The sequence below is a fragment of the Cyprinus carpio genome, chromosome A15, assembly GCF_018340385.1.
Source record: "Cyprinus carpio isolate SPL01 chromosome A15, ASM1834038v1, whole genome shotgun sequence".
Lineage (NCBI taxonomy): Eukaryota > Metazoa > Chordata > Actinopteri > Cypriniformes > Cyprinidae > Cyprinus > Cyprinus carpio.
Window position 1 is genome coordinate 16,421,648 of NC_056586.1, and position 22,273 is coordinate 16,443,920.

General features: G+C 34.1%; 1 pseudogene; it reads right to left on the reverse strand.

The window, feature by feature from the left end:
- Window positions 1–2,671: 2,671 nt before the first annotated feature.
- The window catches only part of LOC109095810, a 72,090-nt pseudogene continuing 52,488 nt past the window's right edge, over window positions 2,672–22,273 (reverse strand).

Below are 22,273 nucleotides of genomic sequence, written 5' to 3' on the forward strand. Positions count from 1 at the left end.
TACATTTAATTTCACTCCTAACAGTCATTTTATTCACTTTTGGTCCTCTTACTATATCAGGTATAATTTGTCCTCTCTTTCTACATAGTAAATTAAGAAAATAAAGTTTCAGAAATTACAGCACCATGTATTTTGCAGTTCATAACTATACATAGCCCTAAAACTAACTAAGCCCTAGATTTAATATACCATCTGCAACTACATCAAATACTGATAACAACATTAAAATACAGGTAGTAAAATGATGAACTAAAGTTAATCAAGACTGACATTTCACTAAATAATATAAAATCAGTGAAGTCATAAAATTTGCGTGTACAGTATATCTTACATTCAGATATACAATAACATCTTTCACTGAGATTTTATGTATATACTGGCTGGGGTACTTAAACTATGATTTACATGTAAGATGCAAATCAAGACTTCCTTCTGATTAAATAACACTGCAAATAATGATTCCCTTTGGAATCCTTTATTGCCAAGAACATGGCTTCATCTGATTCCAGGAAAGTGGTCTTAATGGTTTAACGGATAATCTAATGAGTCTGGAGTGCAGATGAAATGAGATGAAGTGGGCTAATCTGCAGTGAATATGGAGCGGTGCTGATGTTCAGCGGGTCTGCGGTCAGGTGGCCGACAGGTAAGGAGTGTATCTAGGGGTCCCTATAAATACAAAAATAATCTCAAATGCTTCTGTTCCTTGTGGCCACTGCACCATGTCTGATAGAGATGGTTAGAGGCTAGTCAATAGATCCATTTTGTCCTTGTTTGTGGGTGGGTGAAGATGAGTACACAGTTAGGACATAGATGGTATACAAAAGAGGGAAATTGAGAAAATGGAAACGCGAGAAAATAAAGCTCAGAAAATTGATACTGACAGAGGTGACTCAGCATTTCCTGTAGCAGGAAAATAAACACTTTGCCAGGCACTTGACGAAAGCGGCCCACTCCCGCTCGAATCCGATCAGAACAGAGACAAAAGCTCAGATACAGATGCACTCAAACACACACAATGCACAATAAAACACACTGCCAAGATATATGTTTTTTCATAGGCAAAGCATAGGCTGGATATAAAAAAAGTCATTTTATATGAGAAAGTCACAGCTTTTATGAAAACCATAATTTCTCCATTGTTACACTTACTGTCACATTGTTGGCAAAGTGCAATCAATGCATAAAATACTGGTGGGGTGGTTATATTGCTATTGAAAAATAAATCTGACATTTCAATGTTATCAGTCTGTTAAGTAAAATGTGCCAATGTTTTAATATAGTATCAATTTAATATACTAATTAAAATAATAAAATACTTGATTTTAAAATGTTTAATCATTAATCAACTGATAAAATGTTTAATCAGTTTGTAATATTTTCTTATATTTATCATTTAAGCAAACTACTATTACTAGTACCATTACTGCTAAAAAGTAATATACTTACATATGTTGTTTTTTAAATATATGTAAAAACAGTTTAGCCAATCAATTAACTATATTATAACTATACTATATTAATAATAATTCCTAGTGACTATATACAGGCATTTTGTTTCTACATTTATTATATTTTCCATTTAAATAAATAATGATAATTATAATAGTTAAGTTTTACATTCTCTCTCTCGATATATATATATATATATATATATATATATATATATATATATATATATATATAGGGGAAAGAATGTATAGAGAGATAATGTATAACTTAATTATTATTACTATTAACTTGGTTTATTTAAATGGAAAATATAATTAAGAATGTAGAAACTAAATGCCTTTATGTAGTTACTGTATTGGTTACTGTATGAGACAGGAAATTAATGCCTACAGCCACAGAATGTGTGTATGTTTGTGGAGGAGAGACAACTTCATCACATCTGGAATTGATCGCCACACCAGCAACTAAATCACACGGGGTTCTCATACACTTCCATGCAAAACAAAGCAATAAATCAATCACCAACAGCAAACAGCATTGACTGAACTATCAGGTAACGCTCACTGATTGATCGGTCAGACAACATCACCTAGTGGACACTGATAAATAGGAATACCTAACCTGAAGAAATACTGAAATGCATATTTATTTAATACACAAGTTATCAAATAAAATGTAAATAAAATCTATAGACTGATACAGATAGAGTGACAATAAAGTATGACCAGGCCTGCCTGCAAACTCAGCAAAAACGTCACTGATATCTGCAGAACTTTATTTATTTTAATAGTACTACTAAAAATAACAATAATAATATAGCAAAAAAGTAAAAATAACAATAATTCTTTAAATTAATTTTAATTTATTCATACTAATATTTTATTTGATACATTATTTATATTTTACTTTTATTTTTTTTAATAAATTATTATTATCATTATTATTATATTACCAATAAATATTAAACATAATTATTCCTAATTGTATTCCTAATAATTATTATTCCATAAAACAATAATAAATTATATATATATATATATATATCCCAAATCATTATTATCCCATAAATGTTGGACTAATAATAATATTAATAATAATAATACATTTGTACAAATTTAAAGGAACACATGCTAACTGGAAAAAATAATTAATCCTTGTGAAATCTATTTACAAATATGTTATTTAGATTTTTTTTTCTTTTAAAGACAGATAAAGACAGACAGACAAAAATCACATTTTATTCATTGCATCTTTTCTTAGAAAAAATAAAATAAAATAAAGGAGATTGATTAACAAGAGAAGACAACTAAAGGGGTTAAACTAGCTTGACAGAGGCCTGTGCTGATAATCTTACACAGAGTCAGCATATTCAGCGCCAGATTCACAGGAACATGGCTGCTTTCCTGGACACAGATCATGTTTAGTCTCAGTCTATAAAAGATTCACTATGAATAATTACTTCTGACTGCCAAAGTTCATCCAAGACTCTGCCTATTCCTCTTTAGGGAAACTGGCTCCATGTGTTTTCAGTTGACCGCTGATCCATCCTGAATTTCATTGTTCAGTGATTACAAAAGACAAAATATATACTGGCATTCATACAGCAGCAGTTAATCAAAGTCTGACAGCAAATTGTAAACATTTAGTGTTATTTTGCATGTAACTAAAACATATCCTGTACAAAACATTCAAAGGGCTCCTTTCTGTTGGAGAACCTCTCATCCCAGCATAATGGGAACTAAAAAGTCAGAGTTGAAATTCAGAATGAGTATTATCTTCCTCTGCAGAAGAATAATTCTGAACACGCTTTTCTTTCCCGCTGTAATTTTGAAAGGATGAAGGTCACTTATGCAAAGTAGCTGGCAGCTCCATTCTAAGTGAGGGACAAGATGATTATGTTTAACTAAATCCACCCACATGCCGCAAGACGAAACACAGAGCATTTAGGGTCAGCACTTTTTCAACGGATTATCTGTGTCTCACACACACCAGTGACATGTCAGCGCACAACACACACACACACACACACACACACACACACACACACACACACACACACACACACACACACACACACACACACACACACAGACTTTCTCATATTTTTGTCTTCCTCTCACGCATAGACTTGTTCTTTCTCTCTTACTTGCATATTTTTGCATCTCTCTCACTCATAGTGTGTGTCAACCGAGGGCTGATTTGATGAAGTGTGTTGGGCTGAGATGTCCATAGTGAGATCTGATTGGCTCACTTGTCTTCTGCAGATGTCCACAATGATCTGCAGTTGGCCGAGCTCAGGGCTGCATTTATTCCGACTGGCACCCATAGGATTCGCTCTGCTCACAGCCACAGCTCCTCACCTGCTGACCGGCATCTGAACCTGTCTTCTGTGGGAAGACAAAGAGAGATTACTGTAAGGCAAAGCAAATTACAAAACTGAAGATCATTTATGATGTTATATAAGATTTCTATTTCAAATAAATGCTGCTCTTTAAACTTTCTATTCATCAAAGAAAGCCTTAAAAAAAAAAAAAAACATTTTCTGAGCACCAAATCAGCATATTAGATTTCTGAAGGATCATGTGACACTGTAGACTGGAATAATGGCTGCTGAAAATTCGGCAAGTGAAAGTTATTTTCACAATATTACTGTTTTTACTGTATTTCTGATCAAATAAATGTAGCCTTGATGAGCATAAGATTCTTATTTCAAAAACATCACAAAAATCTTACTGACCCTTAAACTTTTGAACAGTACTCTAAAATAAATAAATGAATAGTTCTTTAATATTTTTTAAAATGATCAATGGAAATGTGATTTATCACTGTTAATATCACTGTTTTGTGAATAGCCTCTCTTGTTAGGCAAGATAAATGTGTTGGCCTCTTGAAATAGGCTGTGGATTCGGGGAACAGCGGTCATTTTGTATGCACTCCACTCCAAACTTCATTTCAGTATTTTATTATGTTTATTAAATGCAATCGGTTTGTTTCAAAAGCATTTCTAAATTCAGAGAGAGCAAAAAAAAAGCCAAAATAATGAAGTGGTCAAAAAACTGTGAGCTACCACCAATGCCCCGATATCCAATCACGATCTATCCAAACTTCCTATTCCCCGCCCCATAAGGTGATGCATACGACACTAAAACCCGACAGGTGAACAACACCTAAACAAAAAAATGAATAAATACAAACACAAAAGTACACATAATACAATTAATAATAATAAACAAATGTAAATCATCACAAATAAATGGCTGCAACAATATATTTGAAACATCAACTGCAATAAAATAAAACTGAAAGTTCAATGAGTTTCAGTCTTGTGTGTCTGGCTTAAGGACTGCGCCAGACTATCTAACAAAGAAAACATCAACACTGACGTCAGCTTTTCCAGCATGAAACATTAAAAAACCAGCAGGATGCTGAATAAGTCCTATTAACACTGACCCTTCAATATTGTAAGACAGGAATATTTCACACATGCTGCGTCTACTCACTGATGAGCCATACAGGCCTTGAGAAACTAATAACACCAAAAATCACTCCAGCAAGTACACGTTCACAGTTGATAGTGTGTTTTAGTGCAAGAACAGATGCCCAGATTCTCTGTTAGCACGTCATCACTAGATGGCACTGTGATTTAATTTTCATTTCAGCATAAATCAGTGTCAGGGATCATTTATTAAGATCAGTGGTTCTCAAACATACAGCATGTAGATGCAACTATGCAAATAAAGATGATTTTTAAAATTTTGTTTTTATAATATTTATTTTTAATACTAGTTATTTCCATGCATCTAAAACCACATTTCATCTGCATCACAGAAAGCAAATTTTAATGTACATGCTATTGAATCTGCATATATTACACTTTTTTTCTTTTTCAATAACCATAGCATACACACACCTGGGTTTGCGTGAAGGCCTTTTCGGTTGGTTGTCTGGGTGATTAGGAGTCCAGGCCCCCAGGCTCTGATTGGAATAGAAGTCCATAGGATACACCACCTGCCATCCCACCTGCTGCAGCGCTACTGTTGCCTGAAAGAGAGAGGGATTGTTTTTTAATTAAAGACATCACACTGCAGCATTAAACACTGTAGCTGCAAGCCAGAGAAACAGCGAGAATCTTGAGAAAACAACATGACAGAGCTGCCAGCAGCTGACGGGTCGATACTCACATCAGCTATGAGCGCAATCGGATATCAAGGGAGCTCTAGTCAAACACGGCGCTTCTCGTCTAAGAGGGCAAGTCACCTGACTCTCACACTGCATACGATCTCCCGGATGGCTCTATGTATTACAGATGCGCAAAGGTCTTCCCCATTGGCGAAATGCACCGAATGGAGCCTCTGAGTCGAGGTGAGATCCCTGCTGTTCCATGCACAAACAAACGCAGACGAATATTTTAGCAGGCCTCCAGAGGAATGCAGGAATTCCTCGTCCATGTGGCTACATTACATAAACTCCAGCAGGATCTCACCCGTCAGACTGAGCTGCTTATATGAATAATCAATGCGCCGTGTTCGTCTCCACCCGTGGGCACATATACCCACATCACAAGCGAGACGCGCTGTAATGTACGGCTCTAATACCACGGGAGAAATGACAAACGCCCCCGCCTCCGATGAAGCACTGTCTCTCTCTGCCGACAATACTACAGTACCTCACAAACAAACGCTTCTTCATAAATCTCTCTTAAATACCCTTCAAAGCCTAATACTACAGTCACTGGCTTTTATTGACTGGAAAAGCGACAGTGGAGAAGTTCTTGTCTAAATGTTTTCCTGTGGAAATTGAGGCTTCTTAAATATAGCAGGCTATCCATTTAATAATATAGACTAATATAGAAATTTTATTTAGAGGAATACAATCAGAGTTATATTTAAAAAATGCTATAAACAAATCTTGGTTCTCATGAGTCTAGGATATTCTCACTGGATATTTTTCTTACACAAAAGCATCACTTCACTTCAGAAGGTCTTTATTAACCCCCCAGAGCAGTGTGGAGCACTTTTTATGATGGATGGAAACACTTTTTTGGGCTTCAAAATTTAATTCACTGCCATTATAAAGCTTGAAAGAACCAGGATATATATATATATATATTTATATATATATATATATATATATATATATATATATATATATATATATATGTTTTTTTTTAAATTGAGAATAATAGTTCTAAAAAAAAAAAAAAAAAAAAACACAAATGGAAGTAATTAAGTAGAGACCAAAAAGTAAATACATTATTTATTTCACTATTTATTTTGTATAGAAAACTAAATAAATGTAAATCATTTTAACCATAATTGTATTAAAAAATGTATAATAGCATATTAATAGAAATATAATAATATATTAATAACAAAATATTAATAAAATAAGCATTTATATATGTTATATACATTCACCAGTATAAATATATTCACATATATTATAAACAATATAACAATAACAATACTAATTTAATAGTTAAGGTCATTGCACTTGGAAATAACACAAATGGAAATAAAGGAATAATGTAAAGACCAAAAAGTCAAGAACAATTTTTTAAAATAATTTTGGCTATAACTTTAAAAATACTAAATATTATTAAATGACATTATATTAATAAAAATTACAAAATAATAAAATAATAATAAAATAAATACGAAAATGTCACTGTATATGATATATAAACATTAAAATGTAATCATTTTAATAATATAAAAAACATATAGGAATTTCTGTGTGAATAGTCAATTAGCAATGTAGAAAATTATGAAAACATGAGATCAAAAGATCTTGAATGAGCATTTTATTTGCTTTGGATGTGCTGTCAACACCAGTCTTTCATTCTCTCGTCTTCCATCCATCCTGTTCTTATTAACCCTGGCACATCCATCTCTCTTCTACTGGCTTTTCATCGGAGCTGTGCATAAGCTACCTGCTAATCCCTGCACTGACATGACAGGCAAGTGTGTCACATTGACTATAAATATAAATAATGAGACAGACTGAAAATGACTGCCTTCTCTCTCTTTCTTCATACTTCACTTTCACAATCCCTTACGTCCTCTCATTTCTTCACTCCACAGAAAGAGCAAACACAAGCCGAGGTGCATTAAAGTGCCAGTTTCTGAGAAGACTTTAACTGTGAACTCCATGTTTAAGCAAACTGGCTGGGCAGGAACACTGTTACTCCTTTTATTATGGGCTGGGCCTCCACAAAACATCAGCGTGTTATTGCTGCATTCTAATGTATTCTCATAATGCCATATTTGCTCTATGCTTCTACGACACCAAATGCGTTGAGCTCCAGCGTGGGCATAGCGGCAATGAAAATGGATTATGGTGACGCGTAGAATATGAGAGCCACATATTATTATGTAGTGCTTCAATATGGCTCTGCTGAGCATTATCATTATTCACTGAGAGATATGATGCCATAAAAAAAACTCAACATAAATTAGCTTCTCCTGGTACAGTGGGTACATTGTTGCTATAGACCGATATATCGGGCAGGATGATTAATAGGCTGATATTCAGTTATTTTGAGAGGCGTCGACAGATAACCATGCCTGCTTTGCTGATTAACAGAAGTGGAAGATTCCCTTCACGGCAGTTTCAACAGCATTGTCATGGGATAGTGCACACAGTAAATTTTGAGTAAGCACTGCATAAAATAAGTTTCTTTCTCAAAATTACACATTGCACACATTCAAAAGTTTGACTTTTCAATGTTTTTGAAACAAGTCTTTTAAGCTCACCAAGGCTGCATTTATTTGATAACATTTATTTGAGTAATATTGTGAAACATTTGTATGATTTCAAATAACTGTTCTATTTAAATATATTTTAAAATGTAATTTTCTAATTTATACCTGTGATGGTAAAGCCGGATTTTCAGTAGCCATTACTCCAGCCTTCATTGTCAAATTATCCTAATTTGCTGATTTGGTGATCAAAAAACATTACTTATTATTATCAATGCTGAAAACAGTTGTGCTTAAAAGAACAACATTTATTTGAAAGTGAAATCTCTTTTACAGCAATAAAGGTCTCTACTGTCACTTGTGTCCTTGCTGAATAAAAGTATTAATTAATTTATTTAAAAAAATCTTACTGAACACAAACTTTTAAAAGTAAAATTAAAAGTAAATTATAAAATAATACATGAATTATAAAAAATAAAAATATCTAATACTGAATAGCAATGTTATAAATTATTATATATATATTAATATATATATATATATATATATATATATGTATATGTATATGTATAGTATAGTATATATATATATATATATATATATATATATATATATATATATCTATATATATATATATATATATATAATATATATATTTATATTTTAATATATTTAAATATATAAGGCCCATTTTTCTTTTTACAGCCATTACTGCAGTCTACTAAGAAAATTCTAATGTGCTGACTGGTACTCAAGGAACATTTTAATAAAAGTTGAAAATGGTTGCCCTGCTTAATGAAGCGTGGAAAGCCTAATTTCTTTCAAGTCACTGTACAATTTCACATTTTCGTTTTTAAAACTGACCAAACACAAACGCATTTTAGAAAACTCATTAGTCTATTGTTGTTTTAAGAGATGAAGACTATTTCATGCACTACTGTCTTGGAAAAAGACAGCAAACTGGATCAAACCAGAATAATGAGAGAAGAGAATGGCTCAGATGCACAACAACAAGAAGACAAGCACATCAGAGCCTCAAGTAGAGTCTCAGCTGGCAGCTTCTTTCAACAGAATACACTAAACACCAGCTTCTGGCATTTAGGCAGAGTTTCAAAGAAAAAGTCACATCTGACAGTGGCAAATAAGCAGAAAATGGTAGATGGGCTAAAGAACATAAAAATAACACATGGCAAACTATTATTATGGATGTGTGAATCTAAGTTTGAGATGTTGTGGAAATTGTTTGTCAACTATTATTACGGATGGGTGATTCTGAGTTTAAGATGTTTTGGATAATTGTTTGATCAGACAGTAATTCAATCACACAAAACTACCATTGCTGCAACTGAGAATTTAGTGACAAAGAAAGTTTGAAGAATACAGTACTTTTTATTATTTGTGATGCAATATACTTTCATTTATAACAAATATAATGCATTCTCAGTAAATAAAAGCAAAGAAAATAAAATAAAAATAATGTTTTTTTTCAAGATTATATTTATGATTATTATTTCTGAGAAATTTAAAGCAAATTTTGATAGATAAATATATAGCAAAACAAATGTTATTTCAATTTACAACTGAATGTATTCATCAAAAATAAATGTATTTATTATAAATATTTGTATTTATTATAAATATTTGTATTTATTTATTTATAACTCGTTGTATAATTTATAAATTATATCATAATGTATAATTTAATATTTTTTTATTTTGCATTAATAAAATACTACATATTTTTAAATCACATGTAAAGTATATTATCAAAATCTATATATTTTAATTACATTTACAATTTTTTATATCATTAAAATTACAGTAAAGAATCCTTTGTAAATAAAAGTTTTGATTTCTTTCAAAATCACACACAAATAAGGATTATATCAGCTATCAGACATTCTCATCTCTAGATATCAGTATAGATTTTGATATCAGCCAGAAAATCCAATATCAGTCGACCAATATTCCCGATAGACTATAAGCTTAAGAACAGTAACAGGAATCCTAATGAGGTCTATCTGCAGATAAAAATGCAGCAGATGTTTCTGTTTTGCATCTGGGAATAGGGATTTAACCAAGACACCTATCCCAGGAAAAATGCTTGTGGGATTCTGGCTAACTCCTGTTTTGGCATGACATGAATCGAGAACATGCACTTGCTTCTGGCAATGAGAGAGAGAGAAAGATATGTTTGGAGAGGCGCTGCAGTTAGTCGGCCATTGGGAGGAGCTACTGTTCCACCCTGAGCTGGCCGACTCATCCCGTCTGTCTCTGAGGAGTAGAGATGCTGGGTAAACAAACCCTGTTCCTTCAGTAGCATTAAGGTGTGTGCGTAGATGTTTGTTTATGACTGAAAACACATACACACATTGTTCACACAAATGCATACAGAGCCTTTATGACCCAAAGGCACTCAGACATGCCCAGAAACACTCATGACAAACATGACCAGAAGCATTTGGACTGACATGACAGAGATGAACACCTGTAGTGAAAGCACAGCTGTGTTGCGTGTCTTAAGGGACATGGGGATTCATAAGATCTGTATGTGACTTTTTGTCTACGCTTTCATAGTAAAGTACAGTAGATGGAGGACTGTGCTGTGTGAAATAAAGTCTCAATGGGGAATTTTGTGAAAACTAAAAAGAGATGTCCTCACTGTGATTGGTTGAGGACAAGGTTTTCAACAATGACATCCGACAAATAAAAGCCAAATAAAGGCCAACTGTGAATATAATTTTTTTTCTTTGGAATAACGTGCACTGATAATAAGGCATTTAAATAAATGAAATTATGATTTTATGTTCACTGAAATCTGCATATTGTAACCCTTAATTAAGGATATGCAAAATTAGATTTTTCAATATAAACTAGTCTATATAAACATAAAACTTAATCAAAAGAATCTGTGAATATTTAAAAATGAAATAAAATCAGTGTTATTTTAGTATTTTGTATATACTATTATAGTAGTTATTAATATTTTGAATCAACTTTTAAATAATATAAATACATTCATATACATAAAAATGTAAATAAATATTTGAATTAGCCTAATTTCCGCATATACAATTTTAATTTAAGTTTCAGTAATTTTAATAACTTTTGTCATTATTATTATTATTTAAATATTTCTATGTAGCTTCATTCTTTTATAGTTTTATTTTTTAATTTATTTTCCAAGAAAATATTTCAAATTTTTATTAATTTAATTCTAATTTTCATGTTTCATCAAGTTTTTAATCTAATTATTTATATTTTATTCCATTCTAGTTATTTCAATTACTGATTAGCAATGATTTTTAATAGTATTAGTTAACAACAGGGTTATTTTGTTTAAATTAAAGAAAACCATACAAAACATTTTCGCTAAATTAAAATAAGATAAATGTTAACTGAAATAAAATATAAGGTTTTTTTTTCATCTAGTTGCCAAGGCAACATTTCTCACTTTCATTTATATAATCTTGATGAACTAAAATAACTAAAACTGAAATAAAACTAAATATAATATACATCTAAATAGTAATAAAAAATAATAGTATCTCAAAGACACAAAATAACCCTGGTTAACAATAACACTGAATAAAATTTACCTATTACTTTTTAAGATGTGTGAAGGAAAAGCAAGCCACACACACACACACACACACACGCACACGCACACACACACACACACACACACACACACACACACACACACACACACACACACACACACACACACACACACACACACACTTGAGGAAGCAGAGCACAGCTTGGCTCGCAGGTGAATGTGAATGTGAATATGAACTGCATTGATGTGCAGTGCTGATGCTCTCTCCTGTTAATATGAGAGTAAATCTGCACTGGCCTAAAGCTTCCCTGCAAAACATTATTATTTTGACGACGTGGAGTCCACTAAAATAAAGAAAGAGCAGGAAGAGGAGGAAAAAGGAAAGAGGGTTGAGGTGAGAAAGAGGCAGTGATAAGTAAGGTTAGGTGAGCAAAAACAACTGCACTGCAATGCCCTAGTCTCCACGGAGCTACCCTACATATCAGCCAGACTGGGCGGCAGAGAGAGAGAGAGAGTGAGAGAGAGAAGGAGGGACAGAAAAGAATAACAGTGACATGAGAGGTGAGGGAGGGCTCAGAGAGTCACATGAGGAACAGTACGAGTGATCGTTGGCAGGCAGTGCGAGAGAGTGTCTAGAGAAACTGCATTTGTCTTCCGAATGTGTGTTATGAATACAGAAGCACTAGAGCTGGAATAGTGGGTATTCAGATGCCTAATGTTAAGTAAGAGAAGATTCACTGGGCTTCGCATTACCTGCAGCTAAACTCCACAGTTGGGAAACTGATAAGACAACATAAATGTATTCTAAGTGTGCTTTAACAAAGGATGCACTCTTGCATTAAAAATAGCAAGATAAATCTAAAATACATATTTCATATGTATTTATATATGATATAGTAATTTTACATAAAATATGTAATCTCTCTCTCTCTATATATATACGTGCGCACACACACACACAGGGGAGTTTCTAAGATTCCATCCATAGAGGAGCTGAGCCCCCAGTCATTCTGACATAATTTTGTGCCAATTTGGTATTTGCGTGCTGTCTGAGAGACGGCTGGCTTGTGTGCATGCTTCATGTGTGTGCACAGAGACAACCTATGACAGAGCGCAAGCACAAGCATTGAGATCTCTTTCGCGCTGTCTTGCACTTGAATAACTTAAAATCACTTTAATGTTTAAACTGACAAGCCTTAATGGTCCGTGTACATTTTGATCATTTCATTTCTTATTTAGAATGCAATAACAAGAAATGGAAAAATTGCTAGTTTATTTGTTTTTGCATTTAGTTTAACAAACGGAAAATGAGATTTTGGCTCGATTTCTTCTTTTTTCGTTTGAGGTTTACAAATTGGTTTGCCTTCAATATTTCATTCGCACTTGTGGGCAGCGCTGAAACACTCCTCTCATCTGATTGGTCGAATCGCTCCGCTTTCAGCACGGTCTTTTCATTCTTTCAGGCAGAATAAGAGTCAGTACTATTATGTCTGAAACCACCACTCACTGTTAATTAGCATAATAACTGAATCAGATGTTGTTGGGCACATAATTTGCGCTGCTGTGACTTGCAAGTGACCCCTTTAAATTATTTCTAGGTTACAGTATTGTATGAATATTGTCCCATTGATAAATACAGTGCAAATAGTTCTGTCTCCTTGGATAAAAATGAAGTGAAAAAAAAAAAAAAAAAACTGACCAGTTCCATGATAATCTGTCTGTAACATTTACCACTCTCATCTTTTAAGTCAAAGGGCACTAGGTATGTGTGTGTGACATTAATAAATAATTGTGAAAATTAATAAAGTTAAATTTATGAAATAAATGAGTAATATTAGTTTTATCAGGTTTTAAAGAGGTTGAAGGTGTTGCACATTTTATCTTGATTGTCTGGCAGGTCTGACTGTAGCTTTACATGGAATCCTTATAACTGGGTTATGAATGTCAGTGAATAATAGTAATCCATAATGCAAATCATAGCGTTGCTGGTTTGTATCCCTGTCAGTTGATTCAAAGACGTTTGCAAATGCAACTGGTCCTCATGACCCCTCTAATCTCAGCCTTGAGCATGACTCTTAATCCTTGGTTGCTCCAGGGGGCTGCATCATGTTACAGTATGCCTGTTGCCAAATGATCCACACATCCCTAAGGCAAATGAATGACAGTACATTAATGTAACCCTTTTCCTGGAACAAGAAAAGAAAAAAAAAAGAAAAAAACAATGGACATATTTCTTTTTATTGCTCACAGACTCATGCAACAGCTGCCTTATTTGACTACTGTGTGTGGGAATTTGGTTAGTTTCACAGTGCCAGACGTTTGATCACCCATATTCTGGCTCACTCTGGCCAAAAACCACCCAAAGGATGGGGCAGCCTGATGGATATGTGAAAGACCAACCACAGCCTTTGACATGACATTTGGCAGTGCACACAGATCCAAGCATAACAGGGCCATCTGACACTAGTCTTGACTGTGTGCAGTTATGTGGGAACACTGAGGGGTCAAAGTTTGGCTGGTTAGCATGACCATGTAATGCCTGCAGGTAAATGCTGTAACTACACCATCTGGATGCAAAAAGCAACATTTTTCATTCACATCGATTTAAAACAGCCATACAATCGGACAGAACACAATTTACTTTGTAGTTCATCATTATACCTGGCTAGGTAAAGTTTGTCAATACAAACTTTGATGTTGTCTTGACAAAGTCTTTTCTGAAAGTTCACAATTTTAAAAGCTTAATGTTTTATAGCCTGTACAGTGAGTCAGACAAATAAACAAAGACAGATAGAATGATAGAACGACAGATAAGATAGATGTATATATATATATATATATATATATATATATATATATATATATATATATATATATATATATATATATATATATTAACAGCTTTCTCTAGGTAATACAGATCTCCTTGGATAACACTGTGTGATAACATCCTGTCAGGGTTTGTGTCTAGTTTTAGAGATATCCTAAGCAAAGATCATTTAAAACACAAGCCTGCAGAAAGCAAAGGCAGAGAGCTGAAGGCAACAGGAGTATTCCTCAGAAGTCTAGTCCCCGACACACACAGAGACAGAGAGAGAGAGAGAAATGAGGAATGGGCGGTAAATGCAAATATGAACTTAGTATCTGTAACAGAATCAGATTTCAAATATGCAAGAGGGCTGAGGCTGCATCGGGCTCCTCAGCACGCCAACAAATTCAATTTACAGGCTTATCAGAGCCAGCATCTGTCCCCTCGTCTGAGACAGCCCTCGCTGCAGGGAGCCATACAGGCAGAGACACACTCCTCCGTCTGGCCACATCAAGCCCATTCTCCCAATCCACTTCTGCTTCGCGGAGAAGAGGAGAGGTCAAAGACGTATAATGATGCCTGTTTTGCTTCTGCTGAAATGGCACCATCAGCATTTGAAGGCAGAGCTGATGAGGGCACGATCCTGCTGATCCTCTAACCGTTGCCTGAAGGTGGGGGGGGCAAAATTCACTTCAAAGAGTCTAATTGTAGGAGGAAGAGAAACGGGAGGTCTGCGATTACTGCAGGGGGGGTTCTCGTGCTGGTGGGAGCAGCAGCCCCAGACAGCTCTCCTCTCTCAGAGTAGAAATAATGGATTTTAATTAGCCACTTGACCTGCAGCATACAATAGAACAATTAACCTTTCCGATCCACAGGGAAATAGGCACCAGTGCCTCCAAACATCGCTTAAAGCTGACAGAGATGTGTAATTACATTAGGCTTACAATAAAGGGCATGTATATGCACCAGTGAATGCTGGAAGGAAGCATTCTGAAGTTTTCCCAAAGACAGCCGTCTGGATTTGCTTTAGATGTGCCAGCAAGGAGACCCAGGTTGGCTAGTACCCTTTAAACTTTCAATCTACTAACTGCGAAATCTTGTCTTAAGTAGACACCATAATGATAAATGAAATCTTCAATTGTAATAAAAGATTTTGCCCTACCCTGTTGAAAAAAAAAAAAAAAAAAAAAAAAAAACATCAACAGCTAAAACCAGCCTAAACTGGTTGGCTGGTCTTTGCTAGTTTAAGCTGGATGTAGTTGGTTTTAGCTGATCTCCCAGCCTGGCCAGATATAGAAGTGGTCAAAAACCCTCTAAAACCCTCTATATATACACATACATACATACATACATACATACATATATATATATATATAAATATATATATTTTTTGGGGGGGGGGGCAGGAAAATCCTCAAATGCTAACAACAAGTATCAATTAGCATAAGAAAGTCTAAAAGGTAACCCGTTCTGGTGTGATGTGCAAAATACTCCATTTGACCCTAAAATGCTGCTGTTTGTAAAATCTGAACAAAATCATGTCACACTGTAACATTATTTTGTATATAGCTGTTTATTAGCATTTTGGTAACATGCATACTGTTAGCGGTATGCTAAGCTACCTGTTTAGCTCGCTAAGTGCAAGCTAAAACAAAGTTTAGAAATATTTAGACTGACCATTTTTAGGTTTGGTTACATAATGTGATGTGTAGTATGCAATTTTGATGTGGTCTCGCATCTGTGCGTGTGTGGAAACATTATTGCTCAGTGTGGGCTGTCTCGCACAAGCTCTCACAGTTCTAGAGTATATCTGAAATCCATGCTCACAGAGAGTGTACAGTATATGCACTGTTTTGCACTACTGGTAAGATCAAACATCCAATGCAGATATCTTGGCCTGTCTGGAGTGACAGCCCTGGATGTATATGTCTGTGTGCCCAGGTTGCTTGCTTTCAAACAAAATGTTGGATGGGTCGAGTGGAAGAGTTCAGAGCCAAACAGGTCTTTCTCCTCATATTTCTTTTTAGCATCTCTGCTGAACTACAGTTTCAGGCTCCTCAGTCAATCCTGTTGTCCAGTACATTTTGATGCCCCTTAGACCACCATCAAAAGTTTGGAGTCAGTATTTTATTTATTTGTTTTTGAAAGAGAGTCCTTCTATTCAACAAGGATGCAATAAATTGAAGACAAAAATGCCAGGAAAAATATTTATGTTACAAAAGATTTGTATTTCAAATAAATGTTGTTCTTTTGAATCTATTTAAATAATGGTATCCACAAAAACAAATTCAGCATATTAGACTGATTTCTAAAGGATCATGTAACACCAGAAGACTGGAGTAATGGCAGCTGAAAATTCAGCTTTGCATCACAGGAATAAATTACATTTTAAAATATATTCAAACAAAAAACAATTATTTGAAATTGTAATAATATTGTACAATATTCCTGTTATTACTATACCTTTGATCAAATAAATGAATTCTTGGTGAGCATTTTCAGAAAATCGACCCCAAACTTTTGAGTGGTAGTGTTTGTTTTATAACTCATCAAGCATATCAAATTGCTGTTATTTATTTATTTAAATAATATTAGTTCCTTTTAAAGTTTTCTTTCATCACAATATCACAATCAGTCTGTAAAATTACAGTACTAAAATCATACTTTCAAAATTTCATTAGATGATTAAAATTACACATTCAAGGAATGTCTTTATTTCCATTTTATATCTCTTTAGTTTATTTCTTTTTTACCATCCTGCCAAGCATCCTGTCAAATTTCTTGCCTTTGTGTAAATAGTTAATCAATAATTATTTTAATTGTATCAACTTTCCAAAAGCACACTGTTCTTTCTGAATGTCTGGTCTAGCCACCGACATATATTACAACATATTCATTTTTCAAAAGTTACACAGTTCAAAAGGCACTGCATAACAGGAATGACCCTCCTAGCAGACATCAAACACTTCACACCAGCCGGAGGATCCAAAACCACCTTACAGTATTAAAGTTGAATAGTATTTTCAAGTGCTGCGGTCTGCTGGTTTAGCCTCCACATTTCCAGGCCCGACACCATTGCAAAAGGCCTCCTTCATGCTAGAAAACATCCAATTGAAATATTAAGGCTGCACAACCTGACAACAATCATAACTGTCAATTACTTCCCTTGATATTGTATCTGTAATTATTAATTCCAATGAAAATAATTTACATTAAAATGCTTATTTTATGTCCTATTTTGATGCTCCCATCTCATTATAATCAACAATACTATCTAGTCAATGCTTTGCTGATAATAATGGGAGCATTTTGCAACAAGCAAGCAGACAGAATAAAGTGAATCTAAAACAATAAACTATAGACGATGATTATCACCTTGTTTCTAAAGTTTTAGCTGTCATTTTCAAACAGAAGTGTGAACCTCGCTCTTTAGGAATGACTATCATTACTATAGATTTTTACGTTTAATTAATTTGTCAATTAGTTGTGCAGCCCTACCAGGCATCATACTCATGTCCACTCCTGTCTGGGCTGGTAATTCAACGCTGGACATTTCGATTAACCTTCTCATTATAGTGATGACTGCTGGCAGACTGGAGCTTCGTTCCTCATCTTATCTTCTCCAGGATGTCATATACATCATCAGTGCGGCATTAATCAATGCTCACATCACACTCTGAAATGTCTTTCTCTGCTCCGATCTAATGTTTCTGCCAAGATGTCACCAATCCGCAGCAGTCACAGCACAAGTGACTGACATTAATGGAGGAAATGAGAGGAGGAGAGATAGAGGTGTATCTTTCCTCTGGTCATGGCTATGCTTCGATTACATATGCAGTGTCACTCACGTGGCGGGAGAGCGGCACTGATGGGGGCGGTTGATCTTCTCTCTCTCGCGCTCTCTTTTAGTTGTTCAGTCTCGTTCCCTTTTTTAACAGCCTCCATGCCTTCCTCCACCTCCTCCTCATTTTCTATCAGACCTTTCTGTCCCTCGTTCACCCACTCCTTCATTTTAGATGGGTCGTTGTGCCACTCTCCCATCCTCAGATGCAGATGGCAGGCAGTGGGGGAGTGTGTACAATGCAGGGCTCCCTCAAAATAAGAGTCAGTATGGGCATGTTCCCTGTTCAACAGAGCTCAAATAGAAAACTGGACTGTTAAAAGTTAAACACTTAGAAAAAGAGAAAAAAAGGCAATATCAAGCAATGGTCTAAAAGGTTTTTTTTTTTTTTTTTTTAAATGAATGATGTAGATGAAGAATGAGGATGTAAATAATGTCAGTAAAGATTACTGAAGTACGTTTTACAAGAAAAATGTCAAAATTTCATGTTATTTCTCAACTTCTGAAATGTACTACCAGTTTTTGAGTGAAAACAGCAAATATTTTTCAGTGTACCAGCCATTTTGGCACCATTACAATGACCAAAACAAATAAATAAATAAATAATAATAATAATTTAAATATATATATATATATATATATATATTATATATATATATATATATATATATATATATATATATATATATATATATATATATATATAATATATATAAATAATAATAATAATAATTCAGTTTAGGAAACATTTATGGAGTCATTATAGTTTTAAATGTTTTTCACACAGAGCTCCTTTTTATATAAAAAATATTTACAATATATAACTTACAATGATATTAATATTTCCCAATTTTTTTAAGCAATTTAAGTTTTATAAATAATATTTTAAATAATTCAATAAAATGAATTAAATATTTCTTTAGTCTGTGTAACACAAAAGAAGATATTAAAGAAAAAAAATCATATAATAACAGTCAATGGGGTTCAAAACAGCATTGGACCCTAATGCCTTTTATTATATGAACAAAAACACTTTTGAACAGAAACAAATTTTCAAAATATCTTCTTTTGTGTTATGCAAAATATAATTTATATAATGTAATTTGTAAAAAATTATATTTATGTTTAAACATGCAATATTAATAATCTATCATATAAATAAAATGTTAATACATAATATAAATATAACAGTTATATTTACATTTAATAATTAAGATTTCCATTACTTTTCCAAGCCTCAAAATTACCATTTTTAAATCCCCTGATATTTGCAGGCTTTTCATGAACATGGGAAACCTCAATCGCACTGGCCTGTGAAACATCAACAAAAATTACCTACTGCTTTTTTTCTGAAACAGAAAGCCCATACAAAACTCCTTTGTTCCACTGAACTTCAATAATCTCAAAGCCCACCACAGCAATAAGACACAGGCCACAGAGGAGCTGCTCACTAACAAAACCTGTGACCCCGTCTGACATATTCATCACCGTCAGTGATATTTCTCTCAAACCTCGCCTTGTCCTCAGGGTGTACTGAGACTCAGATTAATGTGAAACTTCATAAGACTCACAGGAGTTGATGGAGAGCGTGATTGTGCATGTAGATGGAGGAGAGACTCACGCATCCACGTCTGCCAGGAGCTCCAGCTTGCCGGGGAAGATCTCAGACAGGAGCACACGCGTGAATGAACGGCCCAAAGACTCCAACCGAGACTCTAAGTGCTAAAGAAAGAAAGAGAGAGGAAAAAAGAGAGAGTTGAATACTGAATGTTACACATTTACATAAAGATAACAAAATTTTAATGCACAGGGCTCAAGGTCACCAAGAACAGCCCGCATCAAACAGATCTGACAATGTAGGAGAAAGAGAACAGAGAATCATTACATCCAAGAATTTTCCAAATTTACTGAACAACAAGAAAACCGCTTCCTATCACCTAATCAGAAATATTTACAGGCTTGTGTAAACCCTTTGAAATTATTTAATTTTAGATTTATTTAGACTTATTTAAAATATTTGTCATTTTTAAAAACAAAATAGTACAGAATTTTATGAGCCCTTTAACTGGTTACCACCCATAACAAGAAAATAATAATTGGCTTATCAGTATCAGCCAGAATTCTAATATTGATTTGTCTATTATAAGAGTTTTCTAAATCTAATGAAAAATGTCTTCCTAGTCAATACAAAATAGATGTTTGTGATATATCAAGTACAGCAGGACCCTTTACAATGATTTATCACTGAACATTTCCCATAGACCATATCATCTGATCATGACCCAGCTCAATTTTAGGCTATTGTCGTCTTGTTTGGAAGATCTGTCTTATCTGACACTCTACTAAAAATGTTATTGAGATGATTCGCTGTCTTGCACAATGACATTTTCTTATGTCAGTTCAGTTCCTACTTTGGCATCACTATGATAATGTCACAGCTGAACTAGAGAAGGGGACAAGACAGACCACTCATAAATTAATAAGAAAAATTGTAACACTTAATATGGATGTGTGTGTGTATGTAAATATATATATATATACACACACATGCACACACGCACGCACACACACACACACACAATAACAACAGATTGAAAATAATAATAATAAAAAGTTTACAAATTATTAAGCTAAAATAATCCTAAAAAGATCTAGTAAAAGTGTAAATCAAGCTGCATGCATAAGAAAAAAAGAGGCAGTATTTTAGCGTTTAGTCATATATGTAAGTTCTTGACACCCTTTCTTTGCAAGTTTGCAATATTTTTGGCTATATTTAAGTAAAAAAAAGTGTCAAGTGCAAGTGTGAAAAAAAGAGGTCCGAAGAATAGATATCGCATCATTTTGTGGTTATAATTCACACTTTCACAGATCTCTTGTGGTATTATTTTACCCTTATAGGAAATCTACAACTCTACACTTAATTGTGAAAATTACTGTCAAGTACGAAGAGTGCTGTTAAAACTTACCCCAATACCAGTGATGCTAGCGGCACAGAAATGACACACATCAACTTTAATTTAAGAACAACAGAAGTCATGGGAGGTCCCTACAACATCATGAAACAAGGCAAGTGTGTGTAAATAAACACATTCTAATGCACCTTTCATTTGTTCATTAACCATCAATGCTAATTATTCATTCCCCAATGATAGGCTGGAGGAAAGAGAATATTAACACAATTCTTGCTCACTTCAGGATAAAGTGATGCATTACCAGACTCTCCCCACACACTTTGAAGTGTGAAACCCAGTGGACCACAAATATTACCAGCAAAAACCTCCAGACATCAGTGAGGAGGTGTTCAGGTGAGCAGTCAGCTTCAAAGCATAGCCAGGGAAAAAAGGGAAAGTTTCTACTCTTCTCCTCCAACGAAAGTGTATTAAATTAGCTGGCTTAGCTAACCTTGAAAAAGGTTACAATTGCTCTTCACTGTTAAGCCAGTAAGAGAGTATATGACAAATATAGAACATGCAGGAATGTGTTACATAGACCCAGAGACATTTTCTTGAATAAATGCTTGATTTAATACTCATAATACCATATTATAATGTTCAGCTGGTTTAATAAAAAATTAAAAATAAGACATTAATTTAATTAGTTATTAATGGTCATTTACTATTATTAATACCAAGAAAAAAGCATTTGACGAGCTACAGAGATCTCGCCCAGAATCACCATCCACTGTCTGTTTGTCTAGGTGCTGAATTCATCTCACTCGTCTTCTCTATGCATACCAATTAAAAAAGGATGAGATGAGAAAAGGGGAAAAATCTGCCAAAACAAAGTCCAATTCAAATACATACAAATGAACAGATGAGAAGGGGCAGAGAACAAAGAAAGGAGGATTTGAATGAGAAGTAGAAGAAAAAGAAGGGAGACGACCTGCCCCTCTCAAAACAATCGATTAACGC